The sequence below is a fragment of the Ambystoma mexicanum genome, chromosome 2p (assembly GCF_040938575.1).
Source record: "Ambystoma mexicanum isolate Mex_15411 chromosome 2p, UKY_AmexF1_1, whole genome shotgun sequence".
NCBI lineage: Eukaryota > Metazoa > Chordata > Amphibia > Caudata > Ambystomatidae > Ambystoma > Ambystoma mexicanum.
In genome coordinates, this window is record NC_090923.1 from 303,269,835 (window position 1) to 303,283,969 (window position 14,135).

The following is a 14,135-nucleotide window of genomic DNA, read 5'->3' on the forward strand; positions in this document are numbered from 1 at the left end:
CTGGCACAGAAAATCTGCAGAGTCCACTCGTCCAGGCCAACTAGGACCCCTTATGCACACTGCCTCCTACAGCCTAAAGTTAGATGCTCCAAAGTGTGGAGTAATGCAGGTGCGCAGGAGAGGCTGCCAGATTATACGTAGTACACTTTGCTACATCCACGCTACCATGCCTATAAGAACCAAGGTACGGACCATCTGCGGTCAAGCCCTCGCAGGACAAGGCCACGGTGCTGAGCGACGCATGTGTTTGGCGGCAATGGGGTAGCGGCGCAGGTTGTGAGCATGGATGACTTCACCTACCCGTCTGCAGCCGCAAGGTAAGAAGGTGCATGGTTAGGAGTTGGCTTTGCTACTTTCCACGCAACCCCCCCCAACTTTGTGCCCCTTGGCACTCTTGCATACACGATCTCCCCCTGCAACCGACCCTCACACCCCCCACATGCGCTTACGCCTCCCCCACTCTTACGTTCGCTCCACCGCAACTTGGCTATGTGCACTCCCTTGCATCGTTGGTCCCTGCACCTTGCCCGTGCGCTCCGTCCCATCGTAGGTCCCCATCCTGTTCCGCTCCTCCCGCCTCTGCCGTTTCCTTCCTTCTGCAGCTCATCCCCTCCCTTCCTGATCCATTGTGTACTGTTTTCGTTATTGTTTTTGCTCTACTGCATTCCTTCTTCTATGCTCGGTTATGCTCTGTGACTTGTTGATGGTATCGACTTTGTGTTCTCTATGGTTTTGATATTGTGTTCTCCATGGTCTGTGGCAATGCATTGCATTGCTTGCATTCTTCACTTCCAGGTTCCTGTTGAGCTTTGAGTTTTGCTTTTGGTTCTGCATTACACCCGCTTTCTTACTTCTAGGTTCCCTGTTGTGCTCTGTGCTTTGTTCTGGCTCCGTATTGAATTTGTATGCTCTACTTCTAGGTTCCCTGCTACGTTCTGTGCTTAGTTTCTGGATTGCTTCTGATTTTTAGGTCTGTTCTTGCGCTTTGTTGTGCTCCCCCCCTCTTGTGTCCCTCCTTGTGCCTACCTCCCATCTACCCCCGTGTGTGATCGCCCCCCTTCTTGGGCTCCCCTCCCCCTCTTTCCTCCCTGCTGCCCCTATGTTGCTCTCTGTCTCACCCATCTTCTCTAACTGCTTTTCTATCGACTATCCGATCCCTCTCACTAAGTCTGGCAGGAAGAAGCTTAGAAGCGACATTCTGGTCTCCAACCCAGGCCTCCCCATCACCGATACCGATACCGACACCAGTGCTTCCTCCAGACAGACCCTTACCGACATACGCTTTGCCGTTCCCTCTCCAGGCCTATGGACCGCCCATACAGACTGTGCTCTCCTTTTTCCTCTTCATCCATCAACGGTGGCACCCGGTAGGAGGCCCTCCTGGCCCCCTTCCACTCCTCCAAGACCATCATTAATGTCTACTTAAAATTGCATCATCTTGGTCCAGGGCCCTCAGGCCAATCTCCTCCTTTTTGATAGATGCTTCCCATGCCTTATCAACTTCCTTTCCTCTCCTGCTATGATATGATATGATATATGATATGGTATTTGTAACGCGCCTATACACGAGTGTTTCAAGGCGCGACGAGGCAGGGAGGGGGGGAAACAAGGGGAAGACAGACAAACGATCCTACTAGGACAGGTGTCATTCAGATCGCGCAAGTGCAGAGGTAATGGGAAAAGGAGAAGTGCAGGGGGAGGAGGTGGGGGGGAAAGTGCAATACAGGGTAAGTAGCGTAATAAAATAATAAATAATAAATAAAAGGGCCAGCTGGTGGCAAGTGCGAGGTAAGTGCAGAGCAAGTGCTGGGAAGGCGGCTGTAGGGATCCCTTCTTAGCCCTCTCACGCTCCTCTGCCACCTCCTTCCTCAGCCACCTTTCTGGCCACCCTGTTGCCTCCCTCCTCCCCCAACCCTCTGGCACTTTCTTCTTCCTCTCCGACTACCCTGCCATCTCTTTCTTCCTCCTTTACCCATTCTCTGGCACCTCCAACACTTCCGCAGGGCGTACCTCTGCCTGTACCCCCTCCCCAGAAGTCTTTCATATGTGGCTACCTGTTCCACATCGCTACTCTCAACTCTCTTTCAGCTGTCAAACATTCCTCTGACATCTGCCGTCTCCTGGAGGAGATTGATTTGTATGTACTCTGTCTCACAGAGATTTGTGTCACAACCAGCTTTGTCACAAGTTTTGACACTCTCTGTCCAGATGGCTCCAAGATCCTCTCCGAACCCAGAACCAACTGTCGCAGTGGGGGTGTAGCCTTGACTTTCCCAGAGTGGATCCTTGCTTCTATAATTCCAATGCAGGATTACTCTTCCTTTGAATGCCTGGTCTGCAGGCTCTCCATCACTCCAGCATCTCTCTCACTGGGGTCACTATCTACAGGCCGCCAGGCCAGGTCTCCCTCTTCCCGAGTGGGCAGACCTCTCCGCCTACCTCCTTGCCTCTCCCTCTCAACTTCTCCTCGGAGACCTGAACATCCACCTGGATGCTATCAGCCCTTCTTCAGGACTCTTTCGCAATCTCTCCTCTCTTCCTCCCTCCCCCACTTTGGCTGATTCACACCCTGACACAGCCCTCTCTAACTTTCATCACTCCATCTCCAACACTCTGGATGTCCTGGCCCCGGTCATGAGGATCCGCTTGAAGCCCAAATCCAAGTGCAACTCTTGGTATAATTCCGACCTCGCCACCCTTAAACACAAGTGTAGGGCGGTGGAGAGGAAGTGTAGGGAATCAGGCGCACCCCCCGACAGACTGGCCTAACTCCTGCTCCAAAGGCAGTACAGCCTCCTTCTTCAAAGGCAGTACAACCTCCGTCTTCAATAAGAGGAGAGCCTACAGCCAAGCCCACATCACTGAGGCATCTAACAACTCGGCCAAACTTTTCACAATCTGCAAGGAGCTGGCCAATCCTGCTGCAGTCTACCTCTCCTGTTCCCTCCCAGGCCCTCTGCACAGCCTTGGCCTCTCATTTCACTACTAAAACTCAGGACATCCTGCCACCCTCTCTTCCTCCACCTCCTCCATATCCTCCTCTACAACTCCTGGCTCGTTTGAGGCTGTCTCTCCTCCTCCTTTACCCTGTTCACCTCTGACAATGTTTCTAGATAAGTCCAATCTATGAAAGTCTTGTCAAAGCATGTTCTCCCCTGCTCATCCAGAACCATCAAGGAGCACATTGACACCCTTGCTCCAGCATTGGCCGATTTCTGCAATCACTCCTTTGCCACTGGAATGTTCCCCTCCCACCTAAGCACTTCCTTGTGCGCACCCTTCTAAAGAAGCACTCTGCCGATCCTTCCTCTCCGGCTAACTATGGTTCTTTCTCCATCACTCCTTTCCTGGGCAAACTCTTGGTAAAGCAGGCCATATCCAAGCTTAATCTGTATCCTGAATTTGTGGTTTGTCTCCACAGCCACCAGTCTGGCTTCAGAGCTACCAGAAGCACAAACTCGTCTGAACACCTGTGAAGGCCTGCACTCCAATCTTGACTCTAATCTCCCTTCTGTCCTCATTCTCCTCGATCTATCCTCTGCTTTGGACACAGTCAACCATGCCATCCTTCTGAAATGCCTCTGACATCCTGGGTATCGCTGATCAGCCCCTGACCTGTTTGACCTCCTTTCTCACTGACCGACCCTCTCAGGCCCAACTGGTGTCTTTCCTCTCTTCCATCGCTCTCTCTACTCTACTTGTGGTGTTCCCCAGGGTTCTAACCTCTCTCCTTGGCTGTTCAACCAATACCTGGCAACTATTGCCCACCACATTGCTACTTTCTACTCCAATTTTTTATGTTATGCGGATGACAGCCAGGTCTCTTTCAGGCTCCCCTCAGCCACTGTTACGCTCACCTGGACCCCACAGGGGTGTCGATCGGACCCGGACAGCTGCGGTCTCCGTCAACGTGATGCGTAGTGCAGAGATGACTGTCTGGACTGGCCCGTCTAGTCTTGTCTGCTGGACCCGAAGAAGTATTTTCCTGCAAGTGGAGACAGGGATTAGCCACCTGTGGGTTTTAGTGATGGCCTCCCAACTGTTCTCGCTCTCCCCCACTAATCACATCCGATATCCCCTTAGTAACCTCACCTTATGTTTGTAAAAGATGAGCTCTCCATCCTGCGTGTCTTGCAGGGGCACGTAGATACCAGTTACTTCACTTGTTTGAAGGCGGTGGGAGAGTTCCGGTAAGCATTTACTCTGAAGTCCCAGGCGGGATTGGTTAAGTTGCAACTGAGTTTGTGAGAAGAATGTCTCGTAGCTGCTGCTGGCGTTCAGGTAAGAGTCTGTGTTACCCAATGCTGTCCGGTAACTATTGCATGCGTTAACGTTTTGTTTTTCTCCCTCTTTACAGATGCAGCATATGGAGAATAATACCGCCGGTGGTAAATCAGGTAAGTCTATGGTGGTAAGAGGTATTTGTTGATTCCCTTGGCTCACCTTGTTGTTCTTGTGCCCCTAGGTGCCGGAGTACGGCGAAGAAATGATGGAGACAGTGCTGGATCGAAAGATGCTGTGAGAACTGATGAGTATGGCGCCATGCTGGAGCCGGCGAAGCGACGCATGCTTGACTGATGTACTTTCCAGGTCGGGAGATGAAATGGATCCGGAATCAGGTGAGGAATTTGAAATAAGTTCGTTTTCTAACCTTGGCCTTTTCTTCCTCTTTATTCTAGGAGCTCCGGATTCAAGGCGGGCGTGGCAGAAGACTGGATGCTGGCTGCAGGCACGCGGGCGTGGCAGAAGACTGGATGCTGGCTGCAGGCACGGTGAGAGTAACGCTGCTGGATGCAGAATAACACGAAGCATGTGCTGCTGTTCGGGCGTGGTTTAAATAGCCTCCAAAGTAGTCCAGGAAAGAAGTTCCCCAGGACCACACCCGAGTAAAAAAAATAGTCCCTGTAGTAAAATAGTCCCATCCAGGCCTCACGTTGGCTTGGATTTATTTGCAGCATGGTCTGCATGAGGTAAGTAATGTATATGAGCCTGGCGCCTATGGCGCCAGGACTGATTTTTATTATGAGATTTTTATTATGAGCCTGGTACCTACGGCGCCAGGACTGAACCCAGACAGCCCCTAGCTGGGGCTGCTGGGGTTTTTGTAAATGTCTGGATGCCTGCTCCCGGGGCTGATAGGCTTGATCCGGGGGTAGGCATCATGACAGCCACCTCTGATTCTTCTCATACCGGACGGTCTGCCTTAATGCCAAGAAGACAACCCTCTCTCCCTCTCTACCTCCATTGAGGCTAAGAACCCTGGCATCATCTTCGACTCAGAGTCAAACTATCAGCTGCATCTCCTCAGAGGTATTCTTAATTTATTCACTTTCCCCCAGAAGCTCACCGTCTCCAGAGCTCTGGTCCTCTCTAGGTGGGACTACTGCAACAGCCTTTTTCTAAATCTGCCTGCCTTTACTCTTCGACCTTTACAACTTATCCAAAACACGACTGCAAGACTTGTCCTTCAAGCCAAGGGATTGTATCTCTCCAGCACCGGCATCTCTTCACTGGCTCATCAAGTTCAAGACCCTCTGCACTGTCAACAAGCTTTCTGGGGCCTGGGACTGCTCTACTACCAACTTTCACTTCCAAAACCTCTTTGTTCTCTAGCTCTTCGCTCATCCACCTTCAACTCGGAGGGTCAGACGCTTCTCCAAGCAGAGAGTTTGGGGCAGATCTCTCTCCTCGGTTGGGTCCTCCCACTGCAACAGCCTCCCTGAAGCAACTCAAGACTTTCCTTTTCGCTTCCACTTTTTCCTCTTCCTCTCCACTGCTGCTGTATCCGACTGCTCTGGTCACCTGGATACCCTCTGAACTCTGGGCCAGGCTCCTGCATGTCCAGTTGCCCTTGCACTGCATCCTGGCACCCCAGCACGTAAGGGTCTGTTCCTGCAACCCCGTCTCTCTGCACTTATAAGCCACTTACTGGCTGCACATTGATTTCCCTGCACTTCTCCCCCCGCAGTTCTCCCCTTCCCTCTTCCCCACACTTGCACAATCTGAATGACACAACGCCTATTAAGATCGTCGTTTGTTCTCCCTTAGTTTCCCCTTCCTTGTCTTGTCGCGCCTAGAAACACTTGTATACAGGCGCGTCATAAATGCCATATCAAAGTGGAAGGTCGGAACTTCCCATATATCACTGCCCAAAAGTGGAACTCCCTGCCTCCCACCGTAAGAGCTGAACCGACATATTGGGTATTTCAGAGATCCCTTAAAATCCTGTTTGCCTAGCCTGGGCATTTTTTGGTTTTGGAGTTTGGTGGTTTAAGCCACCTAATCGCTAAAACATTGGTACTGTAAATAGAATTAAAAAAAATAAAATAAGGAGAAATGGGAGTTCGGGAGCAGTGGTTGGCGTTGGCATGGTAACTTGCGGCACATGGCGATCAAATGGCCAAAGCATCTGGGCCTTGACCCTCTCGCATACATCTGCCGGCCTGCTGCTGTTGCCGCAGAGCTGTGCACGCTCCGAAGTAGGAGCAAAATGACTGCACTTAACTATATGCCGGTAATTATTTTCGTTTGTATGCATTAATGCTTTTTGTCACAAACTCCTGATGGACTAGGTTTACAGTCCTCCACTGAGTGATCTTTTCCTGGATGGCGTGTTCAGCCTGGTCAGGTTTGATGGCCCAGGGCTGCCTGGGCTCTGTTCTGAGAGCCTCCCCTGCTGCAGCTCACTGCTTCCCAGGTTAAGGCAAACATCCTGGCCGCCGACGCCGCTTCAGTCACTGCTGTAAAATGGCTGGACAAACAGAATACCAGATTTGAGGCACCCAGTAAAACCGAGGGCTGTGCTTCTGCCAGGTTTCTTCAAGTAGCACCACATCTGAGTGCTTAAAGGAGTCAGCCGGTGCATAGTTGGTCCAGGGAACATAACTTTGCTAGTTTGTTCTAAAGTATGAAAGGCAGAAGCTTGGAAGTCGCACACAAGAACAGTCGTTGACTATGTAAGTGCGTCTGTAAAGCAAGGCAGAAGGTGTTGACGAGTTATTGTGTCCATACCCGAATAAGCGGCTGGAAGCATCAGAGGTGAAACAGCTGATAAGTGCTTGATTGGCTGATTAATGCCTGACTGGACGAACAAATGAACCATACCATGGATGCATTCATGAATAGTTTATGGAGTGTAATAATCAGGGGGGGGGGGGGGGGAAATCAACTGTTATAACCAACCACTCCTGAATTTGCACCCCCATTTTGAGATGTATGTCCAGCCAAGTGGGGTCAAATACCTTCAACACCCTTTATAGTGATTGCAATAACACGCATAATGAGGACCCCTTTAATTGGTTTTTCCGCCTATACACTTTATACACTATACAAACCTATACGAACTCTATGGAGCACTTCACAATACCAGCACTTTAGATAGAGGGGTAAGAGTCAAGTGCAGGTTGAAGATAAGGTTCTGAAGCACAGCAGTCATTTTCAGTCATAAGCATTGTGTAATTTAAAAGAAAAGAAAGAAGGAGACTGATAAAGGACGTAGTTTCCTTTATTAGCCCTGTCCCCTGTATGAGACTTGTTATTACGTTTTTTAGTGTATTTAAGAATTTGTGGATTTTGGACTTAATTTGTAACTTCCTTTACTTTTTATATAATCTTTTTTGTTTTCTTGTTTTGTGCTTTTTATTAATTGAATGACTTACTGATTTATAGATTCAGTTCTGTTTTGTCTCGTTTTGTTGGAATAGCCAAAGGTTTTCCTTCTTTGTGTAAACCAAAGTGCTAATAAAAAAATTAAAAATAAATACTAGCACTTCACTGCACTGCACTTTATACTGGGCGGGTTCGGTTCAGCTCAGTGCCATCTGTCAGAGCACAAAGAGACACGATAAATGTGTGCGTTTAATTTGGGGTTAGGGGGCCATTATCAGTTGAATACACCTTGAAATTGTGCTGCCCAATTACCCCGAGAATGGAGTTCTATGTAACTATATTGTTAAACTATAAAAACGTGTGCCGTTTGCTTTGAGCTAAATGTGTACTTTTTAATTATTGTAATGCATTTTCAATGTACAATACATGTTTTTGCAATTGAACATTGCAGTTGACTCACATGGAGATCAGTGTAATGTGGGTTCGGCAAGCAATTATAGTAACACAAGTAACATACTAAATAGCTGCCTGGAGCTGCAACAAAGATGTATGGGTGTGTGTGGCAATGTGTACACGAGGGAATGGGCACTTCGCACTTCTACTCTCGAGTGTAGATGCAGTGACATTCACAAATGTGCCCAAGCGCAGTTCACACTTGTGGAATTGTTTTCATATACGTTGTATACATAACAATTCCGCTTTTGAATGCATTTGTTTTTATTGAAGTAGTAGCCAAAATTCACGCATGTGCAAAACGCACCTTTTTGGGAAAGCATAGGGTATTGCCCTCGTCACAAAGCATGTGAATCAGGCCTCGTCTACAAACCCTACCTCCATTCTCTACCTCCACAAAACTACCCACTCTAGCCCAAAACGCTGCACGTTTCACCCACCCTCTCTACCCCCTCCCAATACCCCTACCCTCTCTACCCATTCCTATCCCCCGTCGACCCTACCCTCACCCTCTACCACCACCCACCCTACCCTCCCCTCCCCTCCACCTTCTACCCTCACCCACCCTCCCCCTCTCTACCTCCCCTTCGCCCCCCTCTATCCAACCCATTCTACCTCACCCTCAATGCCTCTGGGTTGTTTGTGCTCTTTATGCATGGAAAAAAACATAGTTGGTTGAGAAGGTACATCATGCAACACTTTACCGACAAAACTTCCAATTAATAAATCTGTTCAAAAGGGGAAAATCTAGAGCTGCCATAGATGCACCTTGATAAAAATATGCAGGAGCGGGTTTCAGCACAATTTCCTGCTGCCGGTGTCCAAACAAAACCCAGAAGGACTATCTCGATATAGACTGGCATTGCCCCGTTACTTTTTCATGCCACTAGTACCCAACAATATATCCCAAACAGTGCCTGTGAAAATAGCTGCATGCTACCAGTAAACATCTGTTTATTGCCAATAGCGCCATGATCCTGCTGTGGGGGTGAACGCATACTCTACAAATACACCAATCAATTAGGTCATGCTCAATATATGCCAGTATTGGCACTTTAAAATGACAATTTCATGCTGCTAGTTCTCACGAATTCTCATCCACTGGTCTCTTGCTCCTGGCAAGGCTACAAAGAGGAGGGTTTCAGTGAGTGCTCAAGCAGGTCTTCCAACACAAATGCTCTCATACATTCACAATACACATGCATACAAAATAACACCTGCAAGGTTGAACTCCCTAGCCCAAGCAAAATACATTTGGATAAGTTATAGTGTGAACTGCCCGCATTTCTACTATACAGATCTAAGGCTGATGGGAGTACCACCCATGCAATACATTGGACACGACCCATTAATAAGATGAGGCATGATCAGGCACTTAATCTTAATTACAAACACCTGGTACCTATTAGCTCTCCCCACATGGTCAAAAGGTGGATCACAGACACACTGAGCAAGGTGATGCACGAGAAGGAGCAGCTCTTCCAGGGTGATGGCAAACCAGGTGGAGCAGAGAGACAGGGTGAGGGACTGAACCGAGGTACGGAGAAACCTTGGATACTCCAGCGAGAGATTGTGAGCTCTGAAGGGCCTTGAAAGTTATGTGAGGAAGCCCAGCGAGAGAGAAGAGACAAACCTCTTGTGTTTCAATGATACCAGCCACCCTGCCGGGTAAACGGCAGAGTTGGGGAGGTGCAGCAGAAGCCATCAGCATCAAAGCCGCGAAAGACTAAAAGAAATTAACACAGCCGGCGATTAAAGCAATAAAAGTCTGATGTGTGTTAAATTAAATGTGACAGCAACAGTATCCGACAAATGAAGTTTGCGCGTGTGCCGATAAGACACAAGAAAAAGCAAAGTATTGTAAAAAACTGTAAATTAAAGATACACAGTAACAGAGTGGTCCGGTGAAAGGAGACTACCCAATCGAAAGTCTCTGTGCAATGTCTGATACCGTAGAAGAGGTGGAAAGAGAAACAAACTGAGATGCAAGATTTGAAACGTTGTGGTTTGGTTTCATCCCAGCAGAGGGAACCCTGGGTGTGAGAGATGCAAGATTTAAACAGTTATTAGGTTTGATCCTGGCAGAGGGAAACCTGGATGTGAGAGACATCTTTCAACTTTGAAATAAGTACTGTGCTTGAAACTACATTAACCAAGAGGCCTTGGTGTTGGAAAGGAAAAGTGACTTTTGAGGAAAGAATGTCGAAGTGGTCATGCTGAGGTAAGAGCAAAAGCCTCACAGTTTCGAAAGTCTTCGACAGCAGAAGAAAAGTGAAAGGAGGCTTGAGCCTGACGGAAAGCCTAAGAAGATGCGAATGAAGCTTGAAGGAAACCCCCACACATTGTGATTGAAAGGTTTGAGCCCGGCGGAGGAGAACCTGTACTGAATTGTGGTAACCAGAAAACAAACATTTGTTGAACTGTACTACAAGCTAAAAGGTGACTTGGGCTGGACTGAGAGAAAGCAGAGAGATCCAGCAGACAAAATAGGGACTTTTCGTAGAAGGCCAAGTGGGCCCTGGTCCATGAAACTAACTGCATCAATGTGTCCGAAGCCAGAGTGTGTCACAAGGTCCAAGTGTGCCACCTTACCCTGTGCTACAAAATGTGGGGAAGGGAGTTCCCAGCCATACTGACATTTCTTTTGAACACTGATTTTCCCCTTTTGCATTACACATTCCCTTTACATATTTATTGTATTAGAAAGAGGGCAGGCATTCGGTTTATTAGTATAGTCCATTTTATTTTGACCAAGGACTGATCGAACTGTATTTTCTTTTTGTCTGATGGTCAAGAATGCTCCCATCTTTGTTATAGGGCAAGATAGGTGTTTTCCAACCCCTTTTAAACCTTCGATAAAAGGTTTTGAAACTTATAGCTCTTGTCTCAGTGTCTACTTGTGATACCATGCCTCCCTCGCATCATCTACCCAGATAGGCGCTCAACGGTCTATGTTGTGAAGTGGGGATTCATCCGTTTACTCTGGTGGAGAATATTTGATACATAGAGCTCATTTGAGAAAGTGGATTTTTCCCCTCCATCGCATCTTCCCAATGATCCCATTCTCGAGTTGTCACCTGATCATCAATTAGTCATTACAATCTTTACCAAAGAATTCTGCTTCCTATCCTAGGCACCCCGTTGAAAGTTGCCAGTCTCAGTCGAACTCCGATATAGCACACCATTTTGGAATTATTGGTAACTGCTGGAAAAGTAGGTGCATTTTACATCATCCTGTTCTACTGCCGCCCTCCCTCATTTAGGGACTACAGTGGAGGTCGTATTGTAGAAACGGCGTAACCCTTCAGCAGGACTAATGCAACTTGATGACAGGCTACAACCCCAAACAACTATTTCAGCAACGCAAGGGTTCCCCACCTAGTCAATTCCTTAGATCATGCCATGAGCGTCACCACTGCCCTAGGCGGCAGCAATCTGAAATTGGACATGTCTTACAAACGCTAAAGTGCACGATTGCTGCTCGCTCAATTGGGACTTGCAAGGTAATAAAAGTATTTGTGTAGGTATTTTCTGGCAATGTTGAGAGATTTCACCTACTGCGTTACTTATCTATAAAACACCCAGGCATGTAACGCCCTGCCTCCCAATACAGAAAGAATTCTGCATGCACAACTTTCGTGATCGGTCTATGTAAAGGTGCGGAATTAATCTTTAATACATGTTAGTTCACCTCGCATGAGCAGACATTCAAATTTAGTTACTTTATTTCAAATCAGGACTGGGAACCACTAGAACACAGTAGAAATGTATCATAGCGCTTGAAAGCCTTCACTAAAGAGAATTGTAGACCAAAAATACCAAGACGTGAACTTTGATGATCTAGAGCGTATTCGGTAATGTGGGGAGAACTCCATGAACGGCCGCTTGAGCGTTTGAGATAGACTTACGAAGCCCCCTACAGAAAATATCTTCATGGTTCAATTTAAGAGCAATAGAAGAAAAGACACGGTTGCAGTTATCTGTATACACATTCAATACATCATGCAGGGCACCACCTTTTAATATTAGCTCGCAGGAAGTAGATAAACTGATGTAATCAATTTGAGAGCAAAATAAATAAAAACCTCCTCCCGCCCAAATCATAGTCTATTACCATTTGCTGCAGACGATTACATGGGGCTGGGTCTTTGACAAGGCCACACCTTTAGCACATTTTGGAAATGGATGGCGTTGAATGTAAAACACAATTTTGTAACATTATCCTTTTCATTGCATTGCAAAACTGCACCGGCGTCAAATGCGTTAGTTTCATAAGCTTTCCGCTCCAATGGAAACATGGATTTCATTTACATCTTCGCAGCTGGAAACAAGCCCAAACTGTATGCGTCATGTCATAACCAAAACAAACCTATTTTGCATGGCAGTGATATCAGTAATCCTGGTCAAACTGGTTTAAGTTTGTAACACAAAAGGGTGTAGGGCAGCTACCAACTGTATTGAAATTTGCGTGAAAAAAACCCCAAGACGGGTCTGTTTTACAAACGCAGGTTAACAACCTGTTTGGAGTAAAACCACCGTGGTTGAGGGCACAGTTATTTCTCAGAGGTTAAGATACTGTTATAGGTTTTAACACCTACAGTAACAAGGCTGTGTGGGAGGACAGAAAAAGGATAGAAGTGAATTCTAAATATCCCTTCCTTTGGACCTCTTCTGTCCCTGTGTAGCGCTGGTGTATCGCCTACAAAAAAGGGACAGAATAAGAAGAAACACTATTAACTTCTAGATGTTGAAAAAGCATTCAGCCTCGTATAAATTATGCCCTTCAACCACTCTCTTCCCCTATGTGTTTGCATAGGAAGAGACAAGTACCAGAAATAAAAACGGTGCTTTTGAATTGAGGTCTACAGACATCCACTGGGTTCTGTCAAAGTTTAATGACCCAGGGATTGTACTGTACATGCACTGTAATTTAAAAAAGGAATAGCACAAAGTTCGGTACGAAGTTCACTGAAATTATGTTATAAGCCAACATCAAAGACAAAACACGCTCCACCATGCGTTCTTCTGGATCTTATTGCTACTACAGCAAGTGGAGGGTGGTAAAAATTGCTCGTATGTAGAGAGTGTATTGATATCTATATGTTGTAGCAATTACTGTCTACCGGTTTCAGCGGCTCATGTTCATTATGGCTGCTTGCTTCAGGACAGTCTTTTTGTATAGTTAACAAGAAGGTAAATGTACTGATTTCTATACCAACATGTTGTTCTTCTGGCAAGGAAGTGGGTGATTAATACTTTACCACTTCCTTGGGATGGCGGGGCTGAAACAGATGGGTGACCTGTATAAAACACAAGAAGATATGCATACACGTCACCGTTGGTTATTCACTGCCGGTAGATGGCTTATGAATTAGCAGTATTCTTAGTGCTAATCATGTTCTAAAAACACTATGCTGAGCGTGATATGGTTAACCTCTTCACATAGATATTACTAAGATGTTCTTCATATTTTTATTAATTCAATTGGAAGCAGACTTTAGCAGAATTTGCATCTGTGTGAGGTGACATATAGTTTATAATTACTAGTCATTGTCACAGTTACCGTGATATAGGCTAATAAAAACTGTATAATTCGTGTCATGTATTGAGACCCATTACGGCCACTAACCTGAATGAATGTAGTTGATTGGCCTTATTGTCTCCGCAGGGTATAGACATCTAATGTCTCCATGATTCTTCGGGTGCAATGTCCAAATCCTATTTCAAAGGGTAAAACAAGGAGCAAACGCTGTATTACATTACCTATATAAATAGCGTCATATTAGAAACAGGCAATCGGCAAGGTAACTACTAGTAGTGCTCTGGGTAGGCTATAGACCCTTCCCATGGGCGGTCTGTGTAATTCGCATCAAAATGATGGAAGTAGCATACGCGAATTAGTGCTTACCGAAAAAAGCTCCCGATGAGCCAGTCCCGTCGCTACTCTCCAACCCGCGTACTGAGGCTAGTATGAATGGGAACCAATAATAAGCAAGTAAAAAGTAATGTGCGGGGTTCCTAAGACATCACATGTGCGTTCTATCATCACGCGCGTATGCGCCAGTATAACCGGA

General features: G+C 46.7%; 1 protein-coding gene across 11 annotated transcripts in view; it reads right to left on the reverse strand.

Annotated features, from left to right (window-relative positions):
- The window catches only part of WNK2 (WNK lysine deficient protein kinase 2), a 1,473,871-nt gene that overhangs the window by 1,400,489 nt on the left and 59,247 nt on the right, over positions 1 to 14,135 (reverse strand). The gene's annotated exons all lie outside the window — the stretch shown is intronic.